At 36.9% G+C, this 12,244-nt stretch overlaps 1 protein-coding gene across 7 annotated transcripts in view; it reads right to left on the reverse strand.

Annotated features, from left to right (window-relative positions):
- Ccdc158 (coiled-coil domain containing 158) overlaps positions 1-12,077 on the reverse strand; it is a 90,813-nt gene extending 78,736 nt beyond the window's left edge. For 6 of the 7 annotated variants that reach the window (XM_078021433.1, XM_078021431.1, XM_040292286.2 and 3 more), the window contains exons 1-2: positions 11,786-12,076; positions 11,189-11,486 (exon numbers count right to left, since the gene is read on the reverse strand). The gene's annotated coding sequence lies outside the window, so the exon portion shown is untranslated. Of the gene's footprint in view, positions 1-11,188; positions 11,487-11,785 lie in introns of all 7 variants that reach the window. The other variant, XM_040292288.2, reaches the window with a different exon arrangement.
- Positions 12,078-12,244: the final 167 nt, after the last annotated feature.

Raw genomic sequence — 12,244 nt, forward strand, 5'->3', positions numbered from 1 at the left:
ATAGCAAAACACTATACATCAGATCTGAGAGATATATTTCAAACAGGGAATAGAGGAAAATTCCTAGCCATAAACATTTATGTCAATAAAAATGGAGCTGGGAGGCAGCTTAGTAGTAAGATAGCTAGCCTAGCATGTGCAAGGATAATTGTTCTTTCTTTTTGAAGACGAGATCCCCAGCACTGCAAAAATAAAAATTTAAAAATAGAGATAAAATGAAAGCATGGAAATAAATAATCTTTAAGAAAAATAGAAAATACATAAAAACATAGAAAATAATAAACATAAAAGAAGAAATTGAGATATGAAACAAACCAAACAAAATAGATGTAGGTGAGGACCATTAAAATGATGGAAAGGGGAAGATCACACATAACGCACGGTTTATAATTTTATATTAATTCATGTTTGCAAGTACACAGTGCTTTAAATATCTTAAAACCCTAGTAACTACACAGAGTTTTTACTAAATAGAATTTATTTTTATTATACTTACAGTTTCCTTCTTTTAGCTACTGAGGTGCCATCGTCAATTAAAGACAAATTCTACCTTAATATGTTTTGTGCTATCAATTAGGAAATATGTAGTAGGCAGGGAAACATTCCATAAAGAATTATAAAATGGAATGTTAGTCAAGATTGCTAGGCAATTGTAACATTCTAAATAGAAGAGGTTGCCATTTGGGAAGAAAAAAATGCCTTTCTCATTTAAACAAGTTTCATAATGAATGGTGATTGTATAATCTGATATTTCAGGGGAGTCTTCAAGATGATAAATGACACTAAGAAAATTCAACTTACTGAGTAATATTATCACAAATAACAGACAGATCAAAAGCATGGAAGAATGAACAAGACAGAATCTCTGCCCTGTATTGGGAAATCATAAACTAATCCAGTATCAAGCAGGAAACTGAATCTAAGAACAACAAACGAAATTAAAAGTTGCATAAGAAAGAAAGAAGAAAAGTGAAGGTTTGACTTTAGAACTCTATTGTAGAAATCATACTTGTTTACTTTGATTTAAGAAGATGAATGCAATAAACTCATTAATTCAGATTGACTGGTAAAGGGCCTTTGAGACCACAATTTTTTGGAAGGGAATTTTTTCTTATAAAATTAATAGTTTAAAGAAGACAACACAAGTTTATCTACTTAAACTGGAGTTTTAAAACAGCCATTTTTGTTTTTGATTATTACATTATAGTTTTACATAATTTTAGGGTTCATTTTGACATATTCATAAATGAATATAACATAATTTGCTCCATTCAATCCGTGGTACTAACCCCTCCCTTTCCTCCCTGATTCTCTTCCTCTACTCTATTAGTTTTCCATCTATTAATTTGTTTTATAATTGGTGCACTATAGCTACACGTACAAGTGGAATTCATTATAATATATTCATATATGCGTATAACTTGGTCAATTTCATTTCTTTCCTCTTTCCCGTTCCTCCTTCCACCCCTTGATCTGCTTACTCTGACCCACTATTTTCCCTTCTATTTTCATGAGATCTTCCTTTTTAAAAGTTCCTTATTTCTCTCTAGCTTCTACATGAGCTTCTACTTGACACTTGACTTTCTAAGTCTAGCTTGTTTCACTTAACATGATGTTCTCCAGTTCCATCCATTTATGAGCAAATAACACAATTTCTTTCTCCTTCCTTCCTTCCTTCCTTCCTTCCTCCCTTCCCAATTTTATTCTTTATTACTGAGTAAAATTTCATTGCGTATATACAACATTTTCTTTATCTATTCATCTATTGATGGGCATCTAAGCTAGTTCCATAACTTGGCTAATGTAAATTGTGCTGCTATAAACATTGGTACGCATGTATTACTATTTTTGATTGCTGATTACATTTTTTTGGATAAATAATAAGGAATGGGATAGCTGGGTCATGGGGTGGGTTCATTCCTAGCCTTTTGAGAAATCACATACTGCTTTCCAAACTTGTATTAATTTTCAGTTCCACCAGCAAAGCCTGAGTGTACCTCCCCCGCCCCCCACATCCTCACCAGCACTTATTATTTGTATTCTGAACAACTGTCATTCTAACTGGAGATCTCTCAGTATGGTTGTTTTTGATTTTGGGAGGGCACCAAGGATTGAACTCAGAGGTACTTGAGCACTGAGCTACATCCCCAGCTCTATTTTGCATTTTATTTAGAGACAGGGTCTCACTGAGTTGTTCAGTGCCTCACCTTGCTGAGGCTGGCTTTGAACTTAGCATACTCCTGCCTCAGCCTTCAAAGCCACTGGGATTACAGGAGTACACCACTGCAGTGGCCTCAATATGATTTTGATTTGCATTTCCCTGATTGCTAAGAAAAATGAACATGTTTCCATATATTTGTTGGCCATTTGCATTTATTCTTTTTAAAAAAATATTTTTTAGTTGACAATGGACCTTTATTTTATTTATTTACATGTGGTGCTGAGAATCAAAACCAGTGCCTCACATATGCTATGCAAGTGCTCAACCACTGAGCCACAACCCCAGCTGCATTTATTCTTTTGAGAAACATCTATTTAGTTCATTTTCCTGTTTTTTAAATTCTTTATATATTCTGAATATAAATCTGCTGTTGGAAAAGTAGCTGTCAAAGATTTTCTCCTATTCTGTAGGCTCTCTCTTCATGTTCTTATTTCCTTTATTTTTGCAGAAGCTCTTTAATTTGAAGCTATACCCTTATTGATTCTTGGTTTTATTTCTTGAGCTTTAGGAATCTTAGTGGGAAGTTAGTACTGGCATCTAAAGAGTGTTGACCCTATGTTTTCTTCTACCAGTTGCAATGTTTCTGGTCTAACTCCTAAGTATTTGATCCACTTCTGAGTTGATTTTTTATGCAGGATTAAGAATAGGGATCCTGTTTCATTCTTCTATATATGGATAACCAGTTTTTCTACCACAATATCTTTTCTCCAATATATGTTTTTAGCTCATTTGTCAAGATCCAATAACTCTATGTGGATTTGTGTCTTCTATTCCACTCCATTGATCTTCATGTCTGTTTTAATGCCAATACCAATATGATTTTGTTACTATAACTCTGTAGCATAATTTGAGAACAGGTATTATGATGCTACCAGCTTCACTTTTATTGCTCAGTAGTGCTTTGGCTATTCCATATGAATTTTAGAATTGTTTTTTCTAGTTCTGTGAAGACTGCCATTGATCTTTTGCATGAAATCTATGTATTGCTTTTGGTAATATGACAATATTAGTTCTATGTATCCAAGAACATTGGAGGTGTTTTAATCGTCTGAGTTCTTCAATTTATTTCTTTAGTGTTCTATAATTTTCATTATAGAGATGTTTCACCTCATTGGTTAGGTTTATTTTAAAGCTTGGTTTGTTTTCGAGGTTATTATGAAATTTTTTAAAAAAATCTTTCTCAATAGATTTGTTATTGAGGTATAGAAAAATTATTGATTTCTGTATGTTGATTTTGTATCCTGCTACCTTGCTGAATTTATTGATAGCTTCAGAAGTCTTCTGGTGGAATTTTTTGATCTTCTAAGTATAGGATCATGTCATCAGCAAACAGAGATAATATGACTTCTTGTCCTATTTGTATCCCTTTAATTTCCTTCTCTTGTCCAATTGCTCCGAGAGCTAAAGGTTCAAGAACTATATTGAAAAGGAGTGGTGACAATAGATATCTTTGTCTTGCTCCTGATTTTAGATGAAATGCTTTCAATTTTTCCTCAATTCAGAATGATGTAGGCTTTGAGTTAGTCATGTAGAACCTTTATGATGTTGAGGTAAGTTCCTTCTATCCCTAGTTTCTTCAGTGTTTTTATTCAGTGCTCAATTTTGTTGAAGACAGCCATTTATTTATAAAGAAGATATGTAGTACTCTATTTGCCAATGCTGATAGTTATTTTATGAGCCTCAGGATAATGAAACTTAAATATCTGCAATTCAGATTTTCACTATTTTAGATTAACCATATCCTCAATTTTGTGAAGTGTTTCTCCATTTTTGTGACACTGTAAGAATTAAAATATTATTCTATTTTCAGGTATAAAGTTTATGAAATTATTAAGGGAAATGAAAAATTTTTGCTTCAAACATAAAAAAGTTAAAAACTTTGTACTTGGTTGATTTGAGGATCATGATATGAACATACAAGTGTGTGTATGTATGTATGTATGTATGTGTGTATATATATATATATATATATATATATATATATGTAAAGTGAAATACAGAGGGGTAAGATCTTGGTCTTTTCTGTTATGCCCAATATCTATTATGAACAATTGTGCCTCATTTAAAATTATGAACAGGTTCATATTAAAAGGATTCTTAAATTTCTAACAAGTAATGACTATGTAAATATTCTACTCTAGTTATTCGACTGGAATGTTGCAGGAAAGGCCTTGGAAACTACAGTCCACAAAGAGGAATTTCAGAAGAAAACAGTTTACAGGCTTTAGTTTTTGTTCTATACTTGAATTAGAGTATTTAAAAATATCTACTGGGTTCTTATCCCTTCTCCTTGGACTCCAAAAGGCTATGTAGATATGTACTTGTACTTTTCTGGTGTGAACAGTCTTGTCTTTGATTCTTTCCTTCTGGTTGCTACTTAAAGCGGACCTTTCTTGTGATTATGATAGAATGAACAACTGTTTCCATAACAAGGAAATTTAAAATCCAAGCCTTATTTTGACTGGGTACAGATTATTTATAATGTACACTCTATTCAGATTCCTAGATTCATCAACTAATGACTCAAGTGTCTAGGATGATGGACCATTTTACCTTCTACAGAAACCTAGATCCAGACTGAAGTATCCCAGGATTGTCCAAATACATATAGCAAAACAGCATCTCTGGGCTGGCACAGTCTCAGATTCACAATGAAGAGAGTAATATTGGGCAGTACTTTACAGCCTGAGTTACTGTTAACTGCTTATTAATTGCATATTGTTCTCAGTGCCTGCTTTCTCAATCATATTCTCTCTCTTGATGTCATTTAGGTTCAAATTCTAGTTCTGTGATCTACTAGCTCTGTGACCTGAGACTATTAAACCTTGGCAAGACTATAAGATAAAAGAATATATACCTCAAAAGAATAAGGGTTAACTGAAATAACTCATGTTGTACGCCTTTCTTTTCAGTACTTGTCTCAATATATATGTATATATACACACATAGATATTTATATGGTACCACATAATACAGTTGTAATAACATGAATAACAGTACTCTTTATTGTTAAGTGGAGTGTGCTAACTCACTTTCCCAAAATAAATGGCTATATCCTTTTATTTTTAGAAAGAAGATATAAGTTTCATATAAGTCCATGAAGAGAAAACAAGTGGATTTAATCTGTACTGCCTAAGCACAGAGACTGTTAAAATGTGATATAGAATTAAGCTAGCTAAGGTCATCCTTTATAAGTACACATAATAACATTTAGCTCCCTAATAGGGAGGTAAGAGGGAAGAAGCACAGAACTCACAATAAGGAAACTTTGTTCTGTCATTAGGTAGCTATGAGAGCACAGGTAAAACTTCCCATATCTCTTAAATCTCAACTTTCACCTTTACTAAATGGAGATTATAGTTGTGTTTTTCAAATCATATCTAAGCAGTGGAAGTCTTTCTTTAACTCGTCTGAGCCCCAACTATACACCTTCCTTTCTGCCCCAGACAGACAACCACAGAGAAAGTTGAAAACCACAAAGGTAAAGTTCTTATAGCTTTTATATTTTAGGTATTCCAGCCTAGATATTAATCAGGTTGATGGCCTCAGGTTTTCTAAAATAAACTAGGTACAGATATAATAAAATAATACATAGTTGTATATGTTCATAAGTCTTATAAATATAACTGGAAATAAAATAGAATATACTTTAATTTTTGGATATTCTTATTTTCAAAAATTCTATTAACATCTGAAAACAAATAAATCTACTTATTAATATATATATATTTCATTAACTTAAATTTATTATTTTCAAAAAGTTCAGGTCACAAGTTCATTTTCATCACTTTAGGTTTTGACAAGACCTAAAACACTTGCATATGACAAAAGCAACAAAACTTACTTTTTGTTTTGTATGAAAGTACATTTTAATTAATAATGCATAGCACTTTAATCTAGACTGTATTTGCACAACAAAACATATCAATGACATGAATATACATGGAGTGGGCTTGCTTGGGAGGTGTTCAAGCTGAGGATGACAAACACTTGTGGAGATCACAATTGTCACTGGGTGTCCTTTCTTTGGCAGAGGGTTAGACTAGAAGATCTCTAAAATCATCTCCAACTTGGATATTCCATGACTTCCTGTTGGTCCAATGCTAATTTTGTTGGCATAGTCTTATTGGAATTATCAAGACAAGACAGCAAGTTAACCAATAGGCATATACGATCCCCATATTAATATTCCCAGACCTGACCTTTCTCTAAGTACAGTCCAAACTGACTTAAATAAACTAGCTGAATATCTTTAATTTAAACTACTTTTCACTCTCTTTTTTGACTAAGCAACAGATCTTGTACTTCACTAGAAAAGTTACTGGGTAAAAAACCTCTGTCTGGCTAAGTCAGAAATAGGTTGCCAGATTTCAAGCAGGTATACTATAATAATAAACAAGAATTTAAAAAATTTTCAGTGGACTGTAAGCAAGCACTTGACACATTTTAAAAATGAATGAGTATATTCTATATGCTCAATGTGGAATACTAAACTGAAGTGAAGAAAGACAGATTCTAGTTTAATGTGGAGATGGACTTTCTCAAAATCAGAATGCCTTGAATATATATGTGATGGGCTTGCTTGGAAGGTGTTCAAGCTAAGGATGATGAGCACTTCCTGGGATGGCAACTATAATTGGGTGTCCTTTCTTGGGCAGAGTGTTAGACTAAAAAAAGCTCTAAAAATCATGTCCAACTTGGACATTCCTGACTTTATATGGAAAACACTCAGCAAAAGGATGACCAAAATATGACTAACTTCTCACAGGTGATTTCAGCCAACATTAAAGCCAGATGAGGACATTATCACTACTTCCTGCAAGTTTCAGGCTATTTTGTTTAAAAAATTGTTTACAGATAAGTTTAAATAAATTCCTTTGCCTTTAATACCTCTGCATATATGTTTAGAGTCATATTAAGGTCATCTAATCCCAAATCTGTTCTCATCATCTTCCCACCAAACCTGCTTCCTCAGATGTTCTCAGATAATGCCAATAACTCAGCTCCTCAAGTTAGCCATTTTAATGTGTTCAGCTACTCTTCATCTATTCAAACTCCACATCCACTTCACCACCACATTCTGTTGAGTCCACTTCTGTAGTATCTTATAACTCAGTAAAGAAGAATTAAATGTGGTGATAAGTCATAAGAAAACCTTAATATATAACTTTAAATCCACTGTATTTTTTTCATTCTTTCATCAGTTCTTGCCAGACCTACTACAAAATACCTCAAAATGATCTAGCTTCAGTTTCTTAAAATCATTACATGTTTCTTTTGAAAGCAGAGCTAGTTTGCTAGAAAATGTGGAATTTATATATAATGGAATATTACTCAGCAATAAAAGAATACAATCATCACATTTGCAGGTAAATGGATGGAGTTGAAGAATATGATGCTAAATGAAGTTAGCAATCCCAAAAAACCAAATGCCAAATGTTTTCTCTGATAAAAAGAGGCTGATTCATAGTGAGGTTGGGAGGGGTGGCATGGGAAAGATTAAACAAACACTAGATAGGGCAAAGGGTAGGAAGGGAAAGGGAGGGGGCAGGGGTATGAAAAAGATGGTGGAATGAGATGGACATCATTACTCTAAGAACATGTATAAAGACATGAGTGGTGTGAATATACTTTATATACATCCAGATATATGAAAAAATGTGCTCTATATGTGTAATATGAATTGTAATACATTCTGCTGTTACATATAACAAATTAAAATAAAAAATAACATTTAAAAAATATTAAAGTGGGAATTAATACTAGTACTCAAAGTCCTTTCTGGTCTGGCCTAAGCAATCCCCCAGCTTCATCTCTCACCAGGACCCCAAGGCATTGTTCCAACGAAATTCTCACTTGCTGTGTCCTGCTCTCTTTGGGATTCTGCTTTTATTTATACTGTTCCTTTGTTCTTCCTTTCCTTATCAGCAAAAACTTCTCTACTTTAGCTTAAAGAGATGTGGGGAAAGAGATCCCATCACATACATTGATCCAGTCTTGAAAAATCAACATACTAATGCCAATGTCTCTGGAAAAAAAAATAATTTAATGTAGGGAACTAAATTTGGAGGACATGCTCCTCTTACTCTACGTGTTGTAAATTGAAGTGATAAGCTTCAGTTAAATAATTCATGAATATGTAGTAATTAGCACAGTGCCTGGCATTAAGCAAGCATTCAGTAACTATTAATTACCATTGCTCACATTTTGATAGGTTTACCATGTGTTGCTACAATAAATAGTTTTTCTATAAGTACTTCAGACAGACCTGACCAAGATCATGGCCAATCAAGTTTCTACAGTTGTGAATTTATATTCTAATGGGGAGAGACACTAAAGAAAAAAATAAAAATATACTTTTGGAGAGTGATTAGGTGAAATGAAGAAAACACAGATGAGGCATTTAAGACAACTTCAGTTCAGGTAGATCAGGGAAGGACTTTCTATGAAGGTAAAATTTGAGTTGTGTGGCAAAAGAGAGTCTGGGATAGTTTCTTAAAAGGAAATACCAAATAAAACTGTCCTATGCTGAGAAGAGCTCAGTGTTACTAACTGAGGAGGAGGAAGCCTAGTGAGGTTGCAGGGTAGTCAAGAAAAGAGAGGCCTGATTATGAGACACCACCTGCATGCCCCCTGCAAAGGAATGCTGTGCTTCTCCATTCCTTTCCTAAAGATGGCGAGATTGGCAGGGCACAGAGCTCACTTGAGCCTTAAAAAGGCCATAATAAAGACGAATGGTGTGAATATACTTTGTATACAACCAGAGATATGAAAAAATTACAAGAGAAAGTTATTGATGGATTTAAACTATTGGTAGGTGATCCTCCAGCAGCTCGGTTGAGAATATACTGAGTAGGAGTTGAGGCCAGTTATGTGGCAATTGGAGAAGTGCAGTGTTGTGACTAAAACCTAATTCTAAAGCAGGCCAGAGATGCAAAGAGGACTGGTGCTGGGACTGGGAATGAGGATTGACTGCAAATAGTACAAGGGATCTTTCTTGAGTGACAGACAATGTTTTAAAACTCAATTGTTACTGCATGTGGTGCTACACACCTACCAACCCAGAGACCTGGAAGCCTGAGGGAGGATCTCAAGTTCAACACCAGTTTTGGCCACTTTCAAGACTCTTGTCTCAAAATTAATTTTTTTTATATAAAAAAAAGGGGTAGAGCAATGGTAGAGCACTTGCCTAGCATGTGTGAGATCCTAGGTTCAATCTCCAGCACTACAAAAATACCAAAAATCGAATTATTCTGCTGACTATATGATTCAGTATTTATTAAGAAGCAATGGATTATACACTTAAAAGAGATGACTCGTATGGAATGCAAATTATGTCTATAGTGTAAAAATAAACCAGATTGAGGGAGAGTAGGAAGGAAAAATTACCTGCCTGGATCCCAGAAATCAATCAATCAAACCTTAGCATTGCTTTCTTCTGAGAACCCCAAAGTGTCTTCATCTCAGATGACCAGAAGTTGCTTTCAACCAGATTTTAACACTCCTCACCTGGAAGCACTTCTGCATTCCTGTTTGTCCCCAACCTTGGCCCTCAATCCCCAAGTGTCTCCAACTCTTATTTGATATAGATCCGATGGATATGCAATTACTTGGCTAAGGACCAAGCCCAAGTCACATTTTTCCCTTTACTCTCTTTAGACAGAGCAAAAACTGTGATTATTAATAAGAAAACAGAAGAAAATCTAAAAAACTGGTTTAAATACTAGACTACCTCTTTCCTGTGCATCACTTAATTTCTTTTCCCTTCTTACCAAGTTCCCTATTTAAATCCTTTCCTTAGAACTTAACAGGATTCCAGAAAATATACAGTGGTCTCCACTACTGCTCCAGTTGTAGTTTTTAAATCTGTCCATACACGATTCTATGTTATTTATGAGCACTGTCATACATATTAGTTTCCTTTAGTTGCTGTAACAAAGTTCTACAAACTTGGAGGCTTCAAACAATAGCAATTTTATTCTCTCACAGTTCTAGAGACCACAAGTCCAAAATCAGTCTCACATACCTGAAAACAAGGTATGAGCAGGAGCTGTGCTCTCCAGAGGCTCTGGGAGAGAATCTATTCTTCTTTTCTCTCTAGCCCCCAGCATTCATTGACCTGTGGACACCGCACTCTAATCTGTGCTTCTGTGGTCATATTGCCTTCTCCTCCTCTGTAACAAATCTCTTGCTGCCTCTCTTTTATGACTTTTTATTTATTTATTTTTTTTGCACTTTGGGCCCACCTAGATAATTCATGATAGTCTTCCCATTTCATCATTCTTAATTTTATCACCTGTGCAGACCTTTTCCCTATACTACCTTTATGATTTCCAGGGGTTAAGACCTGATGTTTTGGGGTGGCCATTATTCAGCCTACTATACTATATAATTTGGGGCCATCTACTTTGGAGATAGGTGGTTCACAAAAGACCCTATTTAATAAATGGCAGTGATTGATTTCATGATTGATTTTTGCTGTTCTGGGGGTCAAACCCAGGGCCTTATACATGTTTGGCAAGAGCTCTACCTCTGAGCTACACCTCCAGCTCAAAGGGTGGAGTTTTAAAGTGGGTCACCCTAACATACTAGACAATATTAAGTCCTCATTGCAAAAGCACAATAGCAAGGGCTTTGCATATATAGCAAATAAATTGTTGTCACTCTCCTTAATTTAATCTGAAAGTATAACTCTATTGGATGAAAACCATTTTACACACATCACAAGTGAATAGATAATTAATTGTATTAAGATTAAAACAAGTGTGGCAGAGAAACAAGAGACTCTGACCTCCCGCATCACTTCTCCACTTCAGTAGATGATCTTACATATACAGCCACACAAATTTGGCTGTCTAGTATCTGAGATAAATTGAAACAGAGTCCCCCCCGCCCCCCTGCCCAGTATCTGCTGCTAAGAGAAATAACAGTTAGTAGCTGCCAGTCACAAATGCCCGAGAAGCCTACCTCACTTTTCTTCAACTTTCCCTTGACTTTACTGAACAGGACGATGCAGGAACAAAACCTGGAGGAGCCTGAGTGTAGACCTGAAGCAGAGTTTTGCGGAAAAGGAGAGTTTCGAGAACTCTGTGCTGTGACTGATGCCTATAATGGGCAAAACGGAGTCCACCAATCGATTTCTGAGAGGAGGCAAGCTGAAAGCGCCCTTGCACAGCGTTTAATGCTGTCTCATTTTGGAGGAGAGGTTACTGACTGTCCAAGGCTAGACTTCTCTTTATCCACAAGTTTTCCTTGTCTCTTCCTCCTGTTTCCCGGAAGCAGGTAGGAACAGAAGTTAGCAGTCCTATTGGGGCAAATTAAATAACTTTGCCTAAGACCCTATGGTCTTCCAGAGATGCCCCGGTTTTACCGCCACCTCACCACCTCCCCGTAGGTTTTGTGACCCCTGAAAACAGCAGTCCATTCCGGTTAAGAAACTCTTTATTGGGCATCTACCATGTGCAAACCAAGGCTCTGGAAGATTCCAGGAATGAACACGAGTTGCTCCCCGGTTCTCCAGAGAACCACCAACCCTGTCCCCCAGGCCCTACCCCGCCCCTGTACCTGCTACCAACACCTCATCCTATGAGACAGGCCGCATCTCCGCTGGGCGCCGGCGGGGCACGGCGGTCGCACCAGCGCGACCCGGCGGCAGGGGACTTGCGGGCTCCCCACTCTCCGCCCCGAAGCCCGCGGCGGCGGCTCGTCCTCGTCGGCGGCGGCGCCGGACGCTGCCCCGCCCACCTCGCGCCGGTTCTCTCGGCGCTCGTGCTCTGGCTGCCGCCCTGTGGGCACGCGCCGGGTAGGGACCGTTGGGAAGCTCGACAAGTTGTCCGAGGACTCCTGGGAGAAAGTGCTCCGCGACCGTGGGGCGGGGCCACGCCAGCACCCGGACTCCGCCCCCGGACGCTGTCGCCCAGGCAACCGAGCGCCGTGCCCTCCGCCTGCAGCCCCGGAGCGCGAAGCCGGGCGGTCCTGCCGGTCTTACTCCAGACACTACCCGAGTCGCGGACCCCGACTTGT

This window comes from Ictidomys tridecemlineatus, chromosome 9 (genome assembly GCF_052094955.1).
Source record: "Ictidomys tridecemlineatus isolate mIctTri1 chromosome 9, mIctTri1.hap1, whole genome shotgun sequence".
Lineage (NCBI taxonomy): Eukaryota > Metazoa > Chordata > Mammalia > Rodentia > Sciuridae > Ictidomys > Ictidomys tridecemlineatus.